The 17,969-nt window shown below is 42.2% G+C and overlaps 1 protein-coding gene and 1 long non-coding RNA gene across 2 annotated transcripts in view; one reads left to right on the forward strand and one right to left on the reverse strand.

The window, feature by feature from the left end:
• The window catches only part of LOC117530273, a 20,515-nt gene extending 14,464 nt beyond the window's left edge, over positions 1-6,051 (forward strand). Inside the window, exon 3 of the long non-coding RNA XR_004566281.1 lies at positions 6,040-6,051. This is a non-coding gene — a long non-coding RNA (uncharacterized LOC117530273). The remainder of the gene's footprint in view (positions 1-6,039) is intronic.
• The window catches only part of LOC117531541 (bromodomain-containing protein DDB_G0280777-like), a 483,227-nt gene that overhangs the window by 155,636 nt on the left and 309,622 nt on the right, over positions 1-17,969 (reverse strand). The window lies entirely within an intron of this gene.

Raw genomic sequence — 17,969 nt, forward strand, 5'->3', positions numbered from 1 at the left:
TGCAGGAGCGTCCCGAGGAGCTTCAGGAGGAACTGTGGAATGAGACTTGGCCGACTTCGCGTCCCTCCTCTTCGGCATCCTGCATCTACTGAATGCTGTGGAGCCGGTTAATTATGTGCACGTGACAGAAAACACTGATTCGTTGTGGCGCGCAGTGAGATGTGACACCATGTTACAAGTCGTGTCAAAACTTGACAGTTTCTGTCACTTCGTAATAACGCGTGACAGTTTGGGTTCCAAGAACCATCACAGGAACCAATACGAAAGTTGTCACGTTCTATTAAGGATCACTACTCATCAAGACGGATCAATACGCTCAGTTGCGACCTCCATGACGTGAGACAAAATGAGGGTGGTGTGTGACATTCGTGGAAGATTTTTTGACAGGCAAAAACATGCTCCACAAATATCAAGAATATCACACACCAACACGCACTATTAAGAAACCTATTCAGATGCGTTAAGTCACATTAAGAATGTCAGGAATGACAGAAAAATGACATTCGTAATGCATCTTGCTTATGTGTAAACGCAGCATTATGATCAGTCACCCAGCACAGTGCAGCCACATCACCAGTAATTCTGCTGTGTAAACAGCAAGGTCGTCCGTGAGTCATTTTGCTACCACAACAGATAACTGAGGAATGACACAGGCGACTCCAACCCTCCCATCTGTGTTTTTTGAAGCATCAACGTAGATTACAGTCGTCTCACTGTACTTTTCACTCAGAAAGCACATGACCCTACCGTTATCCACCACACTCTCACACCGTTCTTCCAGTAGCCCGAAGTCAACTGTCGGATCTGTAAACAACCACGGTGAAGTCACTGAGAAGACTACAGCCTACAGCAGGTGAGACCTTAACTGTGGTTAGGATCATATCCTCCACTTTCTGTTTGATTAACCATCCAAAGCTTCTGACAGCAGCAGTCTCTTTCTCTCTCAACAGGGTGCCAACACTGACTGGGTCATATGGCTAGCATCATGTCCCCTTAAGGTTGGTCAATACACTAGAGCCAGTTGATCTCTCCGAATGTGTAACGGCATCTCTCCCATCTCAACCTGGATGGCTGCAACTGGAGTAGTTTTCCTGGCTCCGCAGCACAGATGAAGGGCTTGATTTTGAACTACATCTAGCTGTTTCAGTGATGTTTTAGAAGCTGATCCATACACCATGCAGCCATAGTCCAACACCGACCTTATAAGACCAGTATAAATGGCCTTCAGGGCTGACCTGCTGGCTCCCCAGTCCACACCACACAAACACCTCATCACATTTAACACCTTCTTACACGTAGCAATCATTTGTTTCACATGTACAGTCCATGATAACATCCTATCCATCCATAGACCCAGGTACTTAAATGATGCAACTTTCTCCAAGGTCTTACCAGCAAGTTGCAATTTCAGGTTCGGCAGCTTTCTTTTCTTAGTAAACAGTAGAAATTTTGTTTTATCCACCGATATCCTAAAACCCCATTTAAGAGCCCACTCTTGGACTGCGTTTATGGCTTCTTGCATCGTACTCATAATGTAAGACACATTCCTCCCCCTTTTCCATATCACCCCATCATCAGCAAACAGAGCCACACTCACATAGCTTTGAATGTCAACAAACATTCCGTTCACCATAATAGAAAACAATAATGGACTGATAATACTCCCCTGTGGAGTACCGTTGTCTACTTGATAACAGTTACTCAAGTCCCCATTTACCTTCACTGTTATTGATCTATCAGACAGAAACGCCGTCACCCACCGAAACATTTGCCCCTTAATACCCAACTGGTGTAATTTAATTAGAAGACCATCCTTCCACAACATGTCATATGTTATGTGTCGGACGCAGCTCGGAGAACCGACCAGCGTTTGAAGGACCCAGTATGAAATAAGCAGAGCACGGTACAAAGGCTAACTGAATTTAATACATAACAGTGATACAAAAAATACAAAAGAAAGTGCGGTCTGGCGTGGTGCGCTCCCAGCAGCGCTAACGGTCCGGAGCCAGAAGCTGTTCGGACCCAAGGACCCCGCCGACACCCCCCAGGTGGCCGCAACAAACCGAGTCTGTGAAAGAAGGAACCATTATGTGAGTCCACACTCTACACACAGAGAGAACACTTAAAGGTGTACAAACAGCAAACACTTCCTGGCTTGATTACTAATCAACTTCCCAACCTGCAGGCATGGAACATCCAGTTCACAAAACTCCACTGCAGTGGAAGTCGATACATGACTAACATACAGCTCAATATAAAAAGGTGTGAGGGACACCACATTTACTGACTGTATAAATGTTAGTCACAAAATCTAACGTACCTCAGGAAGTGTGCTGACGAGCGTGAGACCTCACCCCCTCCTCTTTCACAGACCGTGCATCAAACCTGGACGTTCTCTGCATCCACTGATGATGAGATGGCTCCCGAGACGACGATCTCACCCGTCTGGTCACAAGGTCGAGTCTCTGGCAAATACACACTGTGCACTCCAGTCTTAAATGCCACCATGTTCCAATCCATGCAGATGCACCACAGCTGTGAGTCCTGATGAGCCGCAGGTGATCAGCCTCAGGTGATCAGGGTGAGGTCCTGATAAACTCAGCAACACAGCCACTCAGTTCCAAATGCAAGCCACCTGGAAGGAGAAACAAAGGACAGAAACAAAAAGGCAGCCAGGCCCCCCCAGCCATATAACATTGTATGCTTTTTCGATATCAAGGAAAACAGCTATCACAGATTCTCTGTTAACTTGTGCCTTCCTAATGTCATCCTCTAAACGAAGAAGCGGATCCATTGTCCCTCTGCCTTTTCTGAACCCAGATTGGTAACTCTCCAGTTTACCATTACTTTCAATCCAGTATGCCACTCACTCTGTCATTTATCATTTTCTCCATAGTCTTCCCCATATAAGACGTCAGGGCAAATGGCCTATAATTGCACGGCTTTGTAGGATCCTTACCAGGCTTCTTGATGGGAATAATAACAGCTGTCTTCCACTCAATCGGAATCACTCCTGCCTCCCAAACTTTATTATACAGGATTAGCACCACATCCCTACCCCTACCAGTCAAGTTCCTCAGCATAGAGTAGCATATGCCATCCCGTCCTGGTGTGGTGTTTCCGAAGTTCCTCAGAGCTCTACTGAGCTCAGAGCTGGAGAAATTCACATTAAGAGCATCAGTTGGACCAACTTCATCCCCAAACTCAAACCGATAAGACTTAACAGTGCCCCCTCTACTGCTTTTTTCTGCCTGGTTTAAATTATCCATACTATGAACTTCAGCGAGCATCCTTGCAATAAGTTCTGCCTTCTCTCTACTGTCAGTGATCACTTTCTGGCCATCCATCAGCACTGGGTACCCATACGCTTTTCCATTCCCCTTCATTTTCCTGATCATTTCCCAGATTTTCCCCACTGGGGTCGTTCGGCTGATCGAGTTACAGAACTTCCTCCAATAGTCCTTTTTTGCATTCTTAACAGTTTTCCACACCAGTGCCTGGGATTTCTTATAGTCAGTCAGGTATTGGAAGTTGTGTGTCCTTTTCAAAAGCCTAAACGCTCTATTTCTGTCTTTCATAATCTGCTTGCACTCCACTGTCCACCATGGAACAATTCTATTCAGCATTTTAGGCCTAGCTTTTGAGATTGCCAACGCAGCCGCAGTAAGTATACCACAGCTGATCTCTGTAACTAAATTAGCAATATCCAGACTTGTATCCACCCTTAGCAACAATTCTTCACCGACTGTCCTAAATTTATCCCAGTCCGCCTTGTTTATAATCCACTTTCCCCCTCTCACCCCAGAATCACATACAAACTGGACTCCTATCTGAGTTACAATTGGATAATAATCACTTCCAACAGTACTCTCCCTCAGGATGCCCCACTCACACTTATCAGCAACGTCTTTCGTTACTATAGTGAGGTCAATAGCTGATTCAGTACCCCTTACTATATCCACCCCCGTACCCATTCCATTATTCATACAAATGAGCTCTATGTCTTCAATAAACTCTTCTAAGGTTCTCCCATTACCATCATCCCTCTCTCCCCATAGTGTGCTGTGGGCATTAAAATCTCCACACCAGACAACCTTCCCTTGAACTCCCTTCCACATCTTCTCCAGCTGCCCCAACTCCAATCTCCTGCAGGGATTATAAAAGTTTATAATGGTCAGAATCCCTCCAGTAAGCCACACCTCCACAGTAACAAATTCCAAGTCGACACCTTTCTCCACTTCCCTGTACTGAAGGCCGTCTTGTATGAAGGTGATCACCCTCCACCTTTACCCTCTTTCCTATCCAATCTCACAGCTGCGTATCCTTTAATTGTAAACTCCAGCTGTGGTATCAACCACGTTTCTTGAACACATATGACATCTGGGCGGACATTAAAACTCTCTATATACTTTTTAAATTCCTGTCCATTTGCAATTAGACACCTCGCATTCCACTGCAACAAAATGAACACCATCAGGCTGAACCAATCCATGCTTGAGATTGAGACTGCTGGACATCATCATGTAAAGTATCCCAAGTTCTGCTGTATCAAATGTCAGTACAAGTGAGAGACTGTCAGTCAACACTCCACTCCTACGTGTTTTCAGCCGTTTAGCGTCTTTCACTCTCACATCTGTGATGTTCTCCAACACACTGTCTACTAGTACACTTAACGGGACGTCAGATATCACACCCTTCACCAGTTGCTTGTCAAAAACCACTGTACACTTCACTTTGTAGCCGTTCAGTTTAGTAACTTTGGTCGCTTTCTGTTGCTGTTCCCCATCCGTGCACATTATCAACAGACACCCGTTCCGTAGTTTTTTAGCATACTTCACCTCCCCAATCTCCTTGTGTAACGCTCTCGTAAGGCGTATCGGACTCCAATCCGCAAATGTGGCCCCTGCCTGCATTAACCTAACAAACACTTTGTACTCCTCACTCCTTTCTGCCACACTAAATCTTTGGTCGTCATCACTTGCTCGACGTGTGTGATTCTTTTTCTGTTTAGTCCCCCTGTACTCAATCCAAGGTTCGGAACTCCCGCTACCTTCCATCTCCTCATCCTCACTTCCGGACACGTCAGTCTCAGCCCCCCGCTCCTGACCACCCACAGTCCAGGTGTTGCCAACTGCCTCCACTCGTCCGCCGCTCGACGCAGACATCCTCCGTCCAACTCCGTGCTCCAACACTACACTGCGTCTCCCCGTCTCCAGCTAACTAGCTTTAGCCTTGGACCACCTTGTTGTTCTTCTTCATTGTCTTCCCTCGACCAGTCAGTCTTTATTTTTCAACTTCTTTTTCTTCATTGCTCCTTGTGTTTGTCTGCTGTCTCCGGAAGCTCCTCATCGTTCTTTCTAATTTAGACACGTGACTATTTCCTGCCACTACCCAATTAAACCACTAGAGGGCTGTAGCGCAACACAGGTCCTCCAATATTATGTGAATACAAAAATAAATAAATTCCAACCATAATAAACTATTAATGAAACATTTAGCTGCGACAGCTACACTGACCTTTCAAGGATGAGAACATCTGGGTCAGTGTGTCGTGTCCACAAACATAACAAGAAAAAACTGGACTCAGTGTGAAAAAGGGGTTTTTGTGTATTCTGACAAAAACAGCTCTTCATATCTTGGCTTTTATCCAGACACAGGAAGTGAACTCAGAAACAGGTTGATGAAGTTCATCACCACATGTGTCAATGAGTGTCAGACTCAGACAGATCTGAACATGAGAGAAAAGATTCTGTACAAGGAGATGACTGAAAGCCACCAACCAAAAACTGACATCATCAAACTAATCAGACAGGAGCCTAAAGCAGAGATTAGAGACACGGATACAACTAAAGGGGAGGGTGAGGGTCCACACAATCCACCTTATCCAAGAAGGGAGAGGAGAAGTTCGATCTGATATACACCGAACTCTGAAGGAGGCCATGAAGTCATCAAATTCAGATTTGTGGCTCAGAGCTCTGAAGGAGGAAATTGATTCTCTGGCAGTGAGTCCAAGGACTTCATCCTGGTACCTGATATCAGTCAGGGTGCTGTTGTTTATCCTGTCAATGTCTGTGTATCCTTCCAGGGAGACGCCTCCTCAGACCATCACTGACCCACCAAACCGGTTGTGCTGAGTGTTGTTTCAGGCAGCAGAATGTTCTCCACAGCTTCTCCAGACCCTTTCACATCTGTCACATGTGCTCAGGTTGAACCTGCTCTCGTCTGTGAAAAGCTCAGTGGTGGACCAACCAGTTCTGATGTTCTATGGTAAACACCAGTCGAGCTCCACAGTGCCAGTCAGTGAGTACAGCGCCCACTACAGGACGTCAGGCCCTCAGACCCCCTCATGAAGTCTGTTTCTGATGGTTTGTTCAGAGACATTCACCCCAGTGGCCTGCTGGAGGTCATTTTGTAGGACTCTGGCAGTGCTCATCCTGTTCCTCCTGCACAAAGGAGCAGATCCCGGTCCTGCTGATGGGTTAAGAACATTCTGTGGTCCTGTCCAGGTGTCCTAGAGTAACTGTCTGTCTCCTGGAATCTCCTCCGTGCTCCTTAGATTGTGCTGAGAGACACAGCAAACCATCTGGCAAAGGCACATATTGATGTATGTGTTGAGTCCAGGTACCACACCATGGTACCAGTGGTGACACTGACCCCAACCAAACACAAAACTAATGAAAAATCAGTCAGAAAATATGAGTGAAAAAAAAAATGTCAGAGGCCTCCACCTGTAAAACTGTTACTGTTTTAATTAATAAGAAAATAATTGTATTACCATTGAGTTATTATCATCTTCATAATCATCATCCTGGAATACTTAATGTAGTGTTTTGTATGCTTGTGAATATTCAAGAAATTTATATATATATATGGGGAAATTATGTTTTAGTTCATTATTGTGTTCACCTGAGGGCAGTGAGTGATCATGATTTCCTTTAAATTCAAGCAGTTGTATTTGTTGTGGCTCGTAATAGTCTTATTTTATATTCCATATTTTAAAATCTGTTCTAATGTCTGCATTATTCTGACTGAAATTCATGACGTTGTCGTACAGCAATATGTCCACTTGAGAGCAGTAAACACTCATGAGTTTAGTTATAAATAGTTTTTCTTTTTTATTGTTTACAGGAAATTTTGAAAACGGGTCCTTTTTTCAAAATATTCACACAATTATCCAAATTCAATTTGCAGGACTCCTAGATTGTTTGCAAAATGACACACTTCAGTCAAAACATATACACATATTTTACTAGAAGCACTCAGAGAGTGCAAACCTCTGCCAAGGCCATAGGGTCACTGACCCTAAAGAGATTCCCTCCTTGGCACAGTGATCTATTCAACAATTCAGTGTTACAACCAAAACTATGATACATACACTTTTCTTTCCTTTATATTTGACATCATTGACCATGAAAACATACCACTAGAACTTGGAATCACTTTTATGTCTTTATTAGTTCCAAAGTTATTGTATAAAAACGATTTTTCGGTAATGGCGGTTTTCTTCTGGATCTAGCTCTATAACATTTGAAGCTACATCAAATCTGATGACACCTTACTGAATCAGTACAGATTCAGCTACAATTTGGTGTTAGTTGTGCATCTCTAGCTTCATTTGTCACCTCACACACACAAGCCTTTCTGCCTTGTTTTTGTGGAGTTAGAAACTAGAATGTCAAAATTCCCCCATCCCACAATGGTGAAGAATCCTTTAAAATTTAATCACTTGTTCCTCTTGTCATTTCCAACTACTCCACAAAACTTCATCAAAATCCGTTCAAAACCTTTTGAGTTATCCTGCTGACAAACAGACAAACAGACAGACAAACAAACAAATGCAACTGAAAACATAACCTCCTTGGCGGAGGTAAAAAACACACATATTTATAAAGATGCTGTTTTATTTTCATCTGACTGAATACATCAGATACGTCACAGGTTTTACGCCGGATGCCCTTCCTGATGCAACTCCACATTGCAAGGAGAAATGTGGCAGGGGTGGGATTTGAACCCAGAACCTTCTGCACTGAAACCAAGTGCATTAACCACTTGGCCACCACCCCTGCAGTGGCAGAAACCACTGATCTGTATGTAAAAAACAAACATGTCACAGGACTGCTCATTTATAGAGCAGTTTTCTGAAGAAAAATCCTTGGAAATGTTTTTTGTTGTTGTTGTAGTTTGTTACCTCAGAATTTCTGATTATACTGTTTAAAAAAAAGTTTAGAACACTTGTAATTAGAAACCTTTCATCTGTAAATTAAAACCACCTGTTATTTCAGATTAGATCATTTCTTGTTAAACATAAGGAACCTCGGACATTTATTTTTAGACAAAATAACATGCAAATTTGTACATTTTTTTTAAGTCTCGTAGATTATTTATATCTCATTTCAACCTGGGGCCTGTACTACGAAGCGGGGTTAACTTACTCAGGGTCAACCCAGGGTCAACCTCCTAAACCGGGGTTGACAAAACCTGGTTTTCTCAAGTGGTGTTAATCGGTACTACGACGCTGAATAAGATGTTGATTTGTTGAACCTGTGTTAACCTAAGTGGAGTTTGTGCATGTTCATATAAAAGGGGCGGGTTGCAGCGCACGTCACCATTTTTCAATGATGACGTCACCTTACTTTACCGGAGAAGAATGCAAGATTATTATGTGGAGCTACGAGGAATTTAAATTAATGTTAAGGGGGAAATCGCACACATCGTCTGCCAATAAAGCAAGACAGGCTTGTTGGCAACGTATTGCTGATCGGGTAAATGCATACGTACAATTCAGTTGTTCTCCAAATCTGTTACAGATGATTAACCTGTGGAATGTCTGATATGTGTAAAATAATGACCTTCTTTCATTAATTACGCCCAGATGCAACACGATTCAGAAGTGGGCATAGGCCTCCTAATAAATGTTAGGTTAATTTAATGTTTCCTAAATAGTTTTTCCACGCCTGTCGGTGACGTCATTCGCCTGTGAGCACTCCTTGTGGGAGGAGTCGTCCAGCCCCTCGTCGGAATTCCTTTGTCTGAGAAGTTGCTGAGAGACTGGCGCTTTGTTTGATCAAAATTTTTTTCTAAACCTTTGAGACACATCGAAGTGGACACGGTTCGAAAAATTAAGCTGGTTTTCGGTGAAAATTTTAATGGCTGAGAGATTTTGAGGTGATACTGTCGCTTTAAGGACTTCCCACAGAGCGGGATGTCGCGCAGCGCTCTCAGGCGCCGTCGTCAGCCTGTTTCAAGCTGAAAACCTCCACATTTCAGGCTCTATATATCCAGGACATCATGAGAGAACAGAAGTTTCAGAAGAAGTCGGTTTCAGCATTTTATCCGGATATTCCACTGTTAAAGGAGATTTTTTTAATGAAAGACGTGCAGACAGATTGCAGCGTCGGCTCGCAGCCGCCGCGACGCTCCGCCACAGGAAAAACACCTCTGTTGGAAGCCTTAAGGACAAGTTGGAACATGTCCAGCTGTTAAACAATTAGTCATATACTCACTCCACTGAAAGCCATCAAAAGCCGCCTGGATTTTACAAATGATTATCAACACAGAGGTGTTTTTCCTGTTCCACTGCACCAGCTGCGTCCCGACGCGCAGACCCATCCGCACGTCTTTCATTAAAAAAAATCTCCGTTAACAGTGGAATATTCAGATAAAATGCTGAAACCGACTTCTTCTGAAACTTCTGTTCTCTCATGATGTCCTGGATCAATAGAGCCTGAAATGTGGAGGTTTTCAGCTTGAAACAGGCTGACGACGGCACCTGGGACCGCTGCGCGATGTCCCGCTCCGTGGGAAGTCCTTAAAGTGACAGAATCACCTCAAAATCTCTCATCAGCCGTTAAAATTTTCACCGAAAACCAGCTTAATTTTTCGAACCGTGTCCACTTCGATGTGTCTCACAGGTTTAGAAAAAAATTGATCAAAGCGCCAGTCTCTCAGCAACTTCTCAGACAAAGGAATTCCGACGAGGGGCTGGATGACTCCTCCCACAAGGAGTGCTCACAGGCAGATGACGTCACCGACAGGCGTGGAAAAACTCACGCATGCGCACGAGGGTTCAAGCATGTCTGACGTAAAAACATATGAATGAAATCCATATAGTTTTTGAGAAAAATAAAAAGGACCTATACTTTATGGACAGCCCTCGTACACACACACACACACACACACACACACACACACACACACACACACACACACACACACACACACACACACACACATATATATATATATATATATATATATGCACACACTTTAATGTAAATATGCCAGTTTTAGCATAATACTAATTTCCATCCGTAGTCTCCAGACATAAAATATAAAACAGAGCATTTAACAAGCATAAAAACATTGATAATTTACAATATAATACTGTCATATTTTAATATAAGCCAGAGCCATATAAAGGAGTTATCTGTTCCGGTCAAGATGGAGGTTAAAATGCTGTTGTCTCAATATAAAGTGCATCAAAGTACTGAGGTCGAATTCAGTTGTAGGTGTGTACAGGTACAGTCAGTTTTATTATAAGATGCTGAATTAAAGTGCTTTGTCGCGATAGTAAAGTGCTTGATACAGCTGCAGTATCTCTTTAAAGTGCTGGTGTGCATAAGTTTACCTATGTGTTGTTGTGTGCGTGTATATGAAAGTATATTGCTTTTGCATGTCTTTAACTCGTAATGATTACAGGTTTGGTTATCTTTCAGTCATGTTTTAAGCTGTGTCTTGAATAAAGCAAATGTGGGGCTGAACCTGATTGTTGTTGGCAGAGTATTCATGTGCTATTGCCCCTAATAGAGAGTACATTTTGAGCAAAGACAGTTTTTCAAAATTTGATCTCGCAATCACACCTAGCGGAGGATCTTGTGTTAATTTCATTGTTACTTTTCCTGTTAATATAGTTCCTCAGAGGGAGTGGGGCCAAATTGTGTAGGGACCTGTACACAGCACAACACATTTTAAATAGCATGAAATTATCAAAACTTAAAAGCTTATATTTTTCTAAGATTGGACGGTGATGATTTTTTTTTGGGTCCAATATTTTTATGGCTTTTTTGTACAGTTGTTCCTGCAAAGGACCATGTTGTAATGCAATATTCTATGTGACATGAAGTGTAAGTAAGATTTGGCCACATCTATTGTAATAAACGGTCTTATCTGTTTAAAATTAGATCGATTGAACTTTAGTGTGATTTACCTTTTTGATATGTTTTTTGAATGTAAGATTTGTGTCTAATATCACTCAGATATTTGAATTGGTTCACAAGCACAATTCTTCCCCTTCCAAGAAAACATGGGATCTGGCTAGCTTAATTGGTCTTTTGGTGAACATCATACATACAGTTTTTTGGTCTTCAGCAGAAGACAATTTTTATGTAGTCATTTGTGTATTTTACATAGTGCATTTGTGAGGTCTACAGATATTTTGTCACTCTTTACCTGGGTAAAGATTATTGCGTCATCTGCATACATTTGCATATTTAGTTCAGAGGACACATCGGGGAGATCATTTCTATACAGAAAGAATAATAGAGGGGCTAATATTGAGCCTTGTGGAAGACCAACATAACTAGGGAGATACGAGGATGTGGCGCCATCCACAACAACACGCTGCTTTCTGTTCGAAAGATAGGATTAAAACCATTGAATAGTATCCTCTGAAAAATTAAAATATGAATTGTAAATTGAGATATTGAATTAAGGATTCTGCATATTAATACATGGACTGGTTGAGCGCCCTTGAACTTCACTGTGCTGAGGGGACTGGCACTATAGAAGTTATTGTATAGTATTTTTATGAATGGTTTTCTTTGTTTTTTAGGCAAAGGAGGATGAAAGAATTGGTACTGGTGTTAATGCTGACTCAGATGCTGGGGTGGATGAAGCCATGGGCGACGATGTGGATGCCGATGCCATGGACCATTGTGTAGTGAATGACGCCATGAATGATGCCACAATTAGTCATGGGTCAGATGAGAAGTGATTCATTTTATACTGAGAACTTATGCCTCCCCCTCTGTAAGGTGCGGGGGAGACATGAAATAAGTGCCCAATTTTCCTTGCACAACTTTTTTCCTGGATGCCATGATCATCAACTCGACTGGACTGACGCTATGTTTGTTTTGATCCATCTTTGTGATCCACCCACCATTATGAGAACAAATCAAAAGCTGTGTTCACCACGGGGACACGTTCGGCACTATTCAGGATTATTTGAGGTTTTTTTTTTTTTTTAACCAATGACGAACAATGCGTAAAAAAAATCTGACCGATGCAACTACATCGGTCTGGATCCGGGACTGATGTTGCTGCTTTAAAGGGTGGGCGGTGGAGACATCCTCAGTTTTTGTTTAATGTTGACTCTTCTAGTTCATTTTATACTGAGAACTTATCCATGGCTTAATACTTAATACTTGGATTGGCTTAGTACTGAGATTGGAGTGTATTTTACTTGTTTCTATGACTGTATTATTTTGTTATTTATGTAAGGTAAATTATTCTATTGAAGTTTTATTGCACTGAAGTCACTGATTAAAGAAATTTCATTTTCTAGTGTATACAATTACACAGTGACAATAACAATCTCTGAACCTTAGTCATGGGTCACACATCACAGATGAGAACTGATCCCTGGCTTAATGCTATTGTAATAATACTGGAGGGCGGATGAGAACTAATCAAGTTACTGAGAACTTGTCCATGGCTTAATGCATTGCTATTGTAATAATACTTCTAAAGTAATAAACTTGCAATTTACAGACTCACGCAGTGTTCAGTGTTCCTTTGTGTTGGGAGACATTGCAACAATGTTGCAGCAATGTTGTGTCAAAACCTCCTGAGAACGTTCTAGGTTGGTTGGCAACGTTCTTGGCAACATCCCTGGAACATTCTGGAGAGTCTACAAATGAACGTTGCTACAACGTTGTGATGCAATGTTCCATTGTTAGCTGGGAAACGGATCATCCAGGTAGGCCGGCATTGTCTTCGGAGTGATTGAAGGTGGATGGGCGGTACTTATAAAGGGAGTGGTTAAGCAAAAACCTCAAGCTAACCGAGAACATAACCTGCTTGGAGCAGGTTTGGCACACAGCAAAAATTGCCATGGCAGCATAACTCGATCAAAACCTATCTACCTTTCGTAGTACGGGTTACCCGGGAAGTTACTCCACGCATCATCAACTTACTCCCAGAGTTACCCTGATAAGCCAGTAACCCCGCTTCGTAGTACAGGCCCCAGAAAAATAGACACTGTAAATAAATAGAAATGTTTATTATAAATGCAACAGGAAATAATTTAACAATGACTGCAGTGTGATTGTAAAGTAGGAATTCTGTGACATAAACCTCATGATGGATTTTTTTTTTTAGTCACTTCAACTTGTAATTTCATCAAAATATGTAATTGCCTTTAATGTTGTTATCAGGACAGTCATTTCTAAAATATGAATTTGAGCACAATAAGTGGAGAGCTTCTACCTGTGCAAATGTCTTTGGACTTTGATTCGTGGACATTTTTAATGATCCGTTCATTTATTGTTAAAATATAAAATGAAACAGCTTTTTAAAAAATAAAATAGTTGCTGTTGAAAGAGCCCTTTATTTAGAAGCAGGTGTTCTGCTGGATTCTCTGGACCAGATGGTCTCTTCTGCAGCTTTGAACTCTGGTGGTGTTGCTGAAGAGATGTTTTCTTTCAACTGGACTTCGTGTTCAGCTCATCAATGGAAGTTTGGTTGTCTGCACAGCAAATGTTCCTGAAGGGGACAAATAAAAATATTTCTTTAAATATAAATAAACACTAAACACTTTATATATTTAAAAAAACAAAAAAAAAAAGATGGAAAAAAATGCTAGAAAAAAGTTATTTAAAGTTTAAATTTGTGGTCTCCGAAAAAAGCTATAGCTTTATTTGCTAAAAATAAGAAAAACTGAACCATTTACAAATTAAAACGTTCATACAGATCAGCTGTGCTAAAAAGCTAAGCTAACGTTAGCCGATCAATAAACCTTCACAGCAGTGCAGTAAACGTCCCGTTTTATTTTTATTTTATTCTCACCTCGATAAAGCTGCAGAACTAAACTCCGTCGGGCAAACTGGGTCTTTCTTATCTAATAGACCTTGCATACAAGGTCTATTAGATAAGAAACTGACACTTTTTTAACTATATGGATTTGAATGACGTGCGATTACACCAATCATGCTTGAACCCTCGTGCGCATGCGTGAGTTTTTTCACGCGTCGGTGACGTCATTTCCCTGTGGGCAGGCCTTGAGTGAGATGTGGTCCAGCCCTCTCGGCTGAATTCCTTTGTTTCACACGCTGCTCGAGACGGCGCGCGTTGCTTTACCAAAAATTTTTCTGGACCTGAGAGGAATATGCGAGTGGACACTATTCGAGAAATTTAGCTGGTTTTCGATGAAAAGTTTAACGGCTGATGAGAGATTATGGGGTGTTTCTGTCGCTGTAAGGATTTCCCACAGAGCGGGACGTCGCGCAGCGCTTCCAGGCGCCGTCGTCAGCCTGTTTCAAACTGAAAACATCCTAATTTAAGGCTTAATTCACCCAGGACGTTGTGAGAGAGCAGAGAAGATTCAGAAGAGGCCGGCATGAGGACTTTATGCGGACATTCCACTGTTTAAGGATATTTTGTAATGAAAGACGTGCGCGCAAATTCGCCGAGTCGTTTCTGTGACGACTCGGCAAATCTGTGTGCGCCGCGACAGGAAAAACACCTCCGTGTTGAAAACCATTTGTAAAATTCAGGTGGCTTTTGATGGCTTTCAACAAGTGATTAACTGAGAAACTGTTTAACAGCTTGGGCATGTTCCAACTTGCCCGTTAAGGTTTCCAACGGAGGTGTTTTTCCTGTCGCGACCCCCCGCGGTCGGGTCCGGCCCGACGTGACTCTGCCCGCACGTTCTTTCATTACAAAATGTCCGTTAACAATGGAATGTCCGAATAAACTCCTCATGCCGACTTCTTCTGAAAGTTCTCTGTTCTCTGACGACTTACTGGGTCAACAGAGCCTGAAATGTGGAAGTTTTCAACTTGAAACGGCGAGACGCTTCCGCCTCGAAGCGCAGATTGCTGTCAGGTGCCGTGGGTCATCCTTAAAGCGACACTACCAGACCAAAATCTCTCATCAGCCGTTAAAATTTTTACCGAAAACCAGCTGAATTTATCGAATGGTGTCCACTCAGTTGTGCCTTACAGTTTTGAAAAAATGTTATCAAACAAAGCAGCAGTCTCTGAGCCATTCCTAAACAATGAAAAAACGACGAGAGGGTGGGCGACTCCTCACTCAAAGACTGCCCACAGGCGAATGACGTAACCGACAGGTGTGAAAAAACTCTCGCATGCCCACGAGGGTTCAAGCATGTCTGATGTAATCACACATGATTCAAATCCATATGGTTTTTGAAAAAAATAAGGTCGGATACTTTTCTAACAGACCTCGTATATCCAAAAAGTGGGAGATTTCGGACTGAGTGGGTTTGCTCCATCACACTGGCTGCCTGCCTCGGCCTGCCCAGGATTGATGCCTGAACCGCGGCTTCTCCGTGCGGGTCGGCCCACTGTCGCGGTTCGATCGATATCCCACCAAGTCGTCAGTCCTCCCTCGGTCGGCGTCACTTTCAGGTTTCAGGCTGTGGAAACAGCCAGAGTGTGACGTAGCAATCTCCACCCCCTTGCCACTTCTGAAGCGAAGCGTGACGTCACGTGTCGGACGCATTGGAAATGCATCCGACGGATTGGGAAGCATTGACGGATTGGCCTGAAGTATTCAGTGTGAAATGCCCATAACAGTCTTCAAATGTTCAGACACTATTTCACTCAGTTACACACGAATGGGATCAAAACACTTTCTTTTGTTTTACAAATGTTCCTCTTAGGAAATAGCATGTGTGACTTTTTTTTCTTTTTTTTTTTTACCAGACATTACAATTTTTACCGATTGCTTACACACATTTTGCAAAATTTGGCAAAAGAAGATAACACAAGAATTTTTGTGCCATTTCCAGTTTGTGTCTCCGTCTACCATAGAGCGAGTGTTGCGCTGCTGTGCGGCGCTCCGCTTGTATTAATCCATACATTGTGAAACCCCTTTTATTAAATAATGAAAGGTGCTGACAGGCTGTCATTTTCTGGTAAAAGCAAATGCTTATTTCATTTTTTAAATATAAACTGTGCTATGTTTATGTAGATTTTCTTATGTCAAATTTCAGAGGGGCGGCGCCCTAGCGCCCCCTATTGACGAACCGCCACTGATACCAATATTAATATTTTATTTTAAACATTGCATTGTTTCGTTGAGTAGCACTTTGTTTATTTACATATTTGAGATGCAGGGATGAAAAATATCCACTTATTGGCGGATTTCTGCTTCTTTTTTTTTGCCAGTTGCCTGAGTCATTTTTAAGATCAGTGCAAATCTGTTGTTTTGTAAATTCACTTTACCTGTTGCGTCTGTGTTCTGTTATTTAGGTCAGGCATCGATCTGGGCAGCCCCAATGTCCTGTTAGCTGGGGTCAGTCAGTCAAGAGTTTAAAAATAACATCAGGGTTAAACATGATCGAAAGACCAACATTTAATCAACGTCTACAAATAGACGGTGAAAAAAAAAAACACTTTGGAGTATTTTAATCTTTTCAACAGAAAAATGTTGACTGTGTTGGACTCCTCCAAGATGCGACGTTCTGATTGGCTGATGTTTTGGAGCCAATCACTGTGCTGCTTGGACGGAGGTTACAGTCTGCTTCTTGAAGTTCTCTGTTCTTCTCCAACATTTAAAATTAATCTTTTATTCTCCTCATTTGTCCGAGTCCGTGAAACGGACCGTTTCAGCAGGTAACACACTTTATTTATACATGAGCCAAAGGACGCTAATACAACCCCTGGCAAAAATTATGGAATCACTGGCCTCAGAGGATGTTCATTCAGTTGTTTAATTTTGTAGAAAATAAAAGCAGATCACAGACATGATACAAAACTAAAGTCATTTCAAATGGCAACTTTCTGGCTTTAAGAAACACTATAAGAAATCAAGAAAAAAAATTGTGGCAGTCAGTAACAGTTACTTTTTTAGACCAAGCAGAGGAAAAAAATATGGAATCACTCAATTCTGAGGAATAAATTATGGAATCACCCTGTGAATTTTCATCCCCAAAACTAACACCTGCATCAAATCAGATCTGCTCGTTAGTCTGCATCTAAAAAGGAGTGAACACACCTTGGAGAGCTGTTGTACCAAGTGGACTGACATGAATCATGGCTCCAACACGAGAGATGTCAATTGAAACAAAGGAGAGGATTATCAAACTCTTAAAAGAGGGTAAATCATCATGCAATGTTGCAAAAGATGTTGGTTGTTCACAGTCAGCTGTGTCTAAACTCTGGACCAAATCAATCAATCAATCAATTTTATTTATATAGCGCCAAATCACAACAAACAGTTGCCCCAAGGCGCTTTATATTGTAAGGCAAGGCCATACAAAAATTACGTTAAAAACCCCAACGGTCAAAACGACCCCCTGTGAGCAAGCACTTGGCAACAGTGGGAAGGAAAAACTCCCTTTTAACAGGAAGAAACCTCCAGCAGAACCAGGCTCAGGGAGGGGCAGTCTTCTGCTGGGACTGGTTGGGGCTGAGGGAGAGAACCAGGAAAAAGACATGCTGTGGAGGGGAGCAGAGATCGATCACTAATGATTAAATGCAGAGTGGTGCATACAGAGCAAAAAGAGAAAGAAACACTCAGTGCATCATGGGAACCCCCCAGCAGTCTAAGTCTATAGCAGCATAACTAAGGGATGGTTCAGGGTCACCTGATCCAGCCCTAACTATAAGCTTTAGCAAAAAGGAAAGTTTTAAGCCTAATCTTAAAAGTAGAGAGGGTGTCTGTCTCCCTGATCTGAATTGGGAGCTGGTTCCACAGGAGAGGAGCCTGAAAGCTGAAGGCTCTGC

The sequence above is a fragment of the Thalassophryne amazonica genome, chromosome 18 (assembly GCF_902500255.1).
Source record: "Thalassophryne amazonica chromosome 18, fThaAma1.1, whole genome shotgun sequence".
NCBI lineage: Eukaryota > Metazoa > Chordata > Actinopteri > Batrachoidiformes > Batrachoididae > Thalassophryne > Thalassophryne amazonica.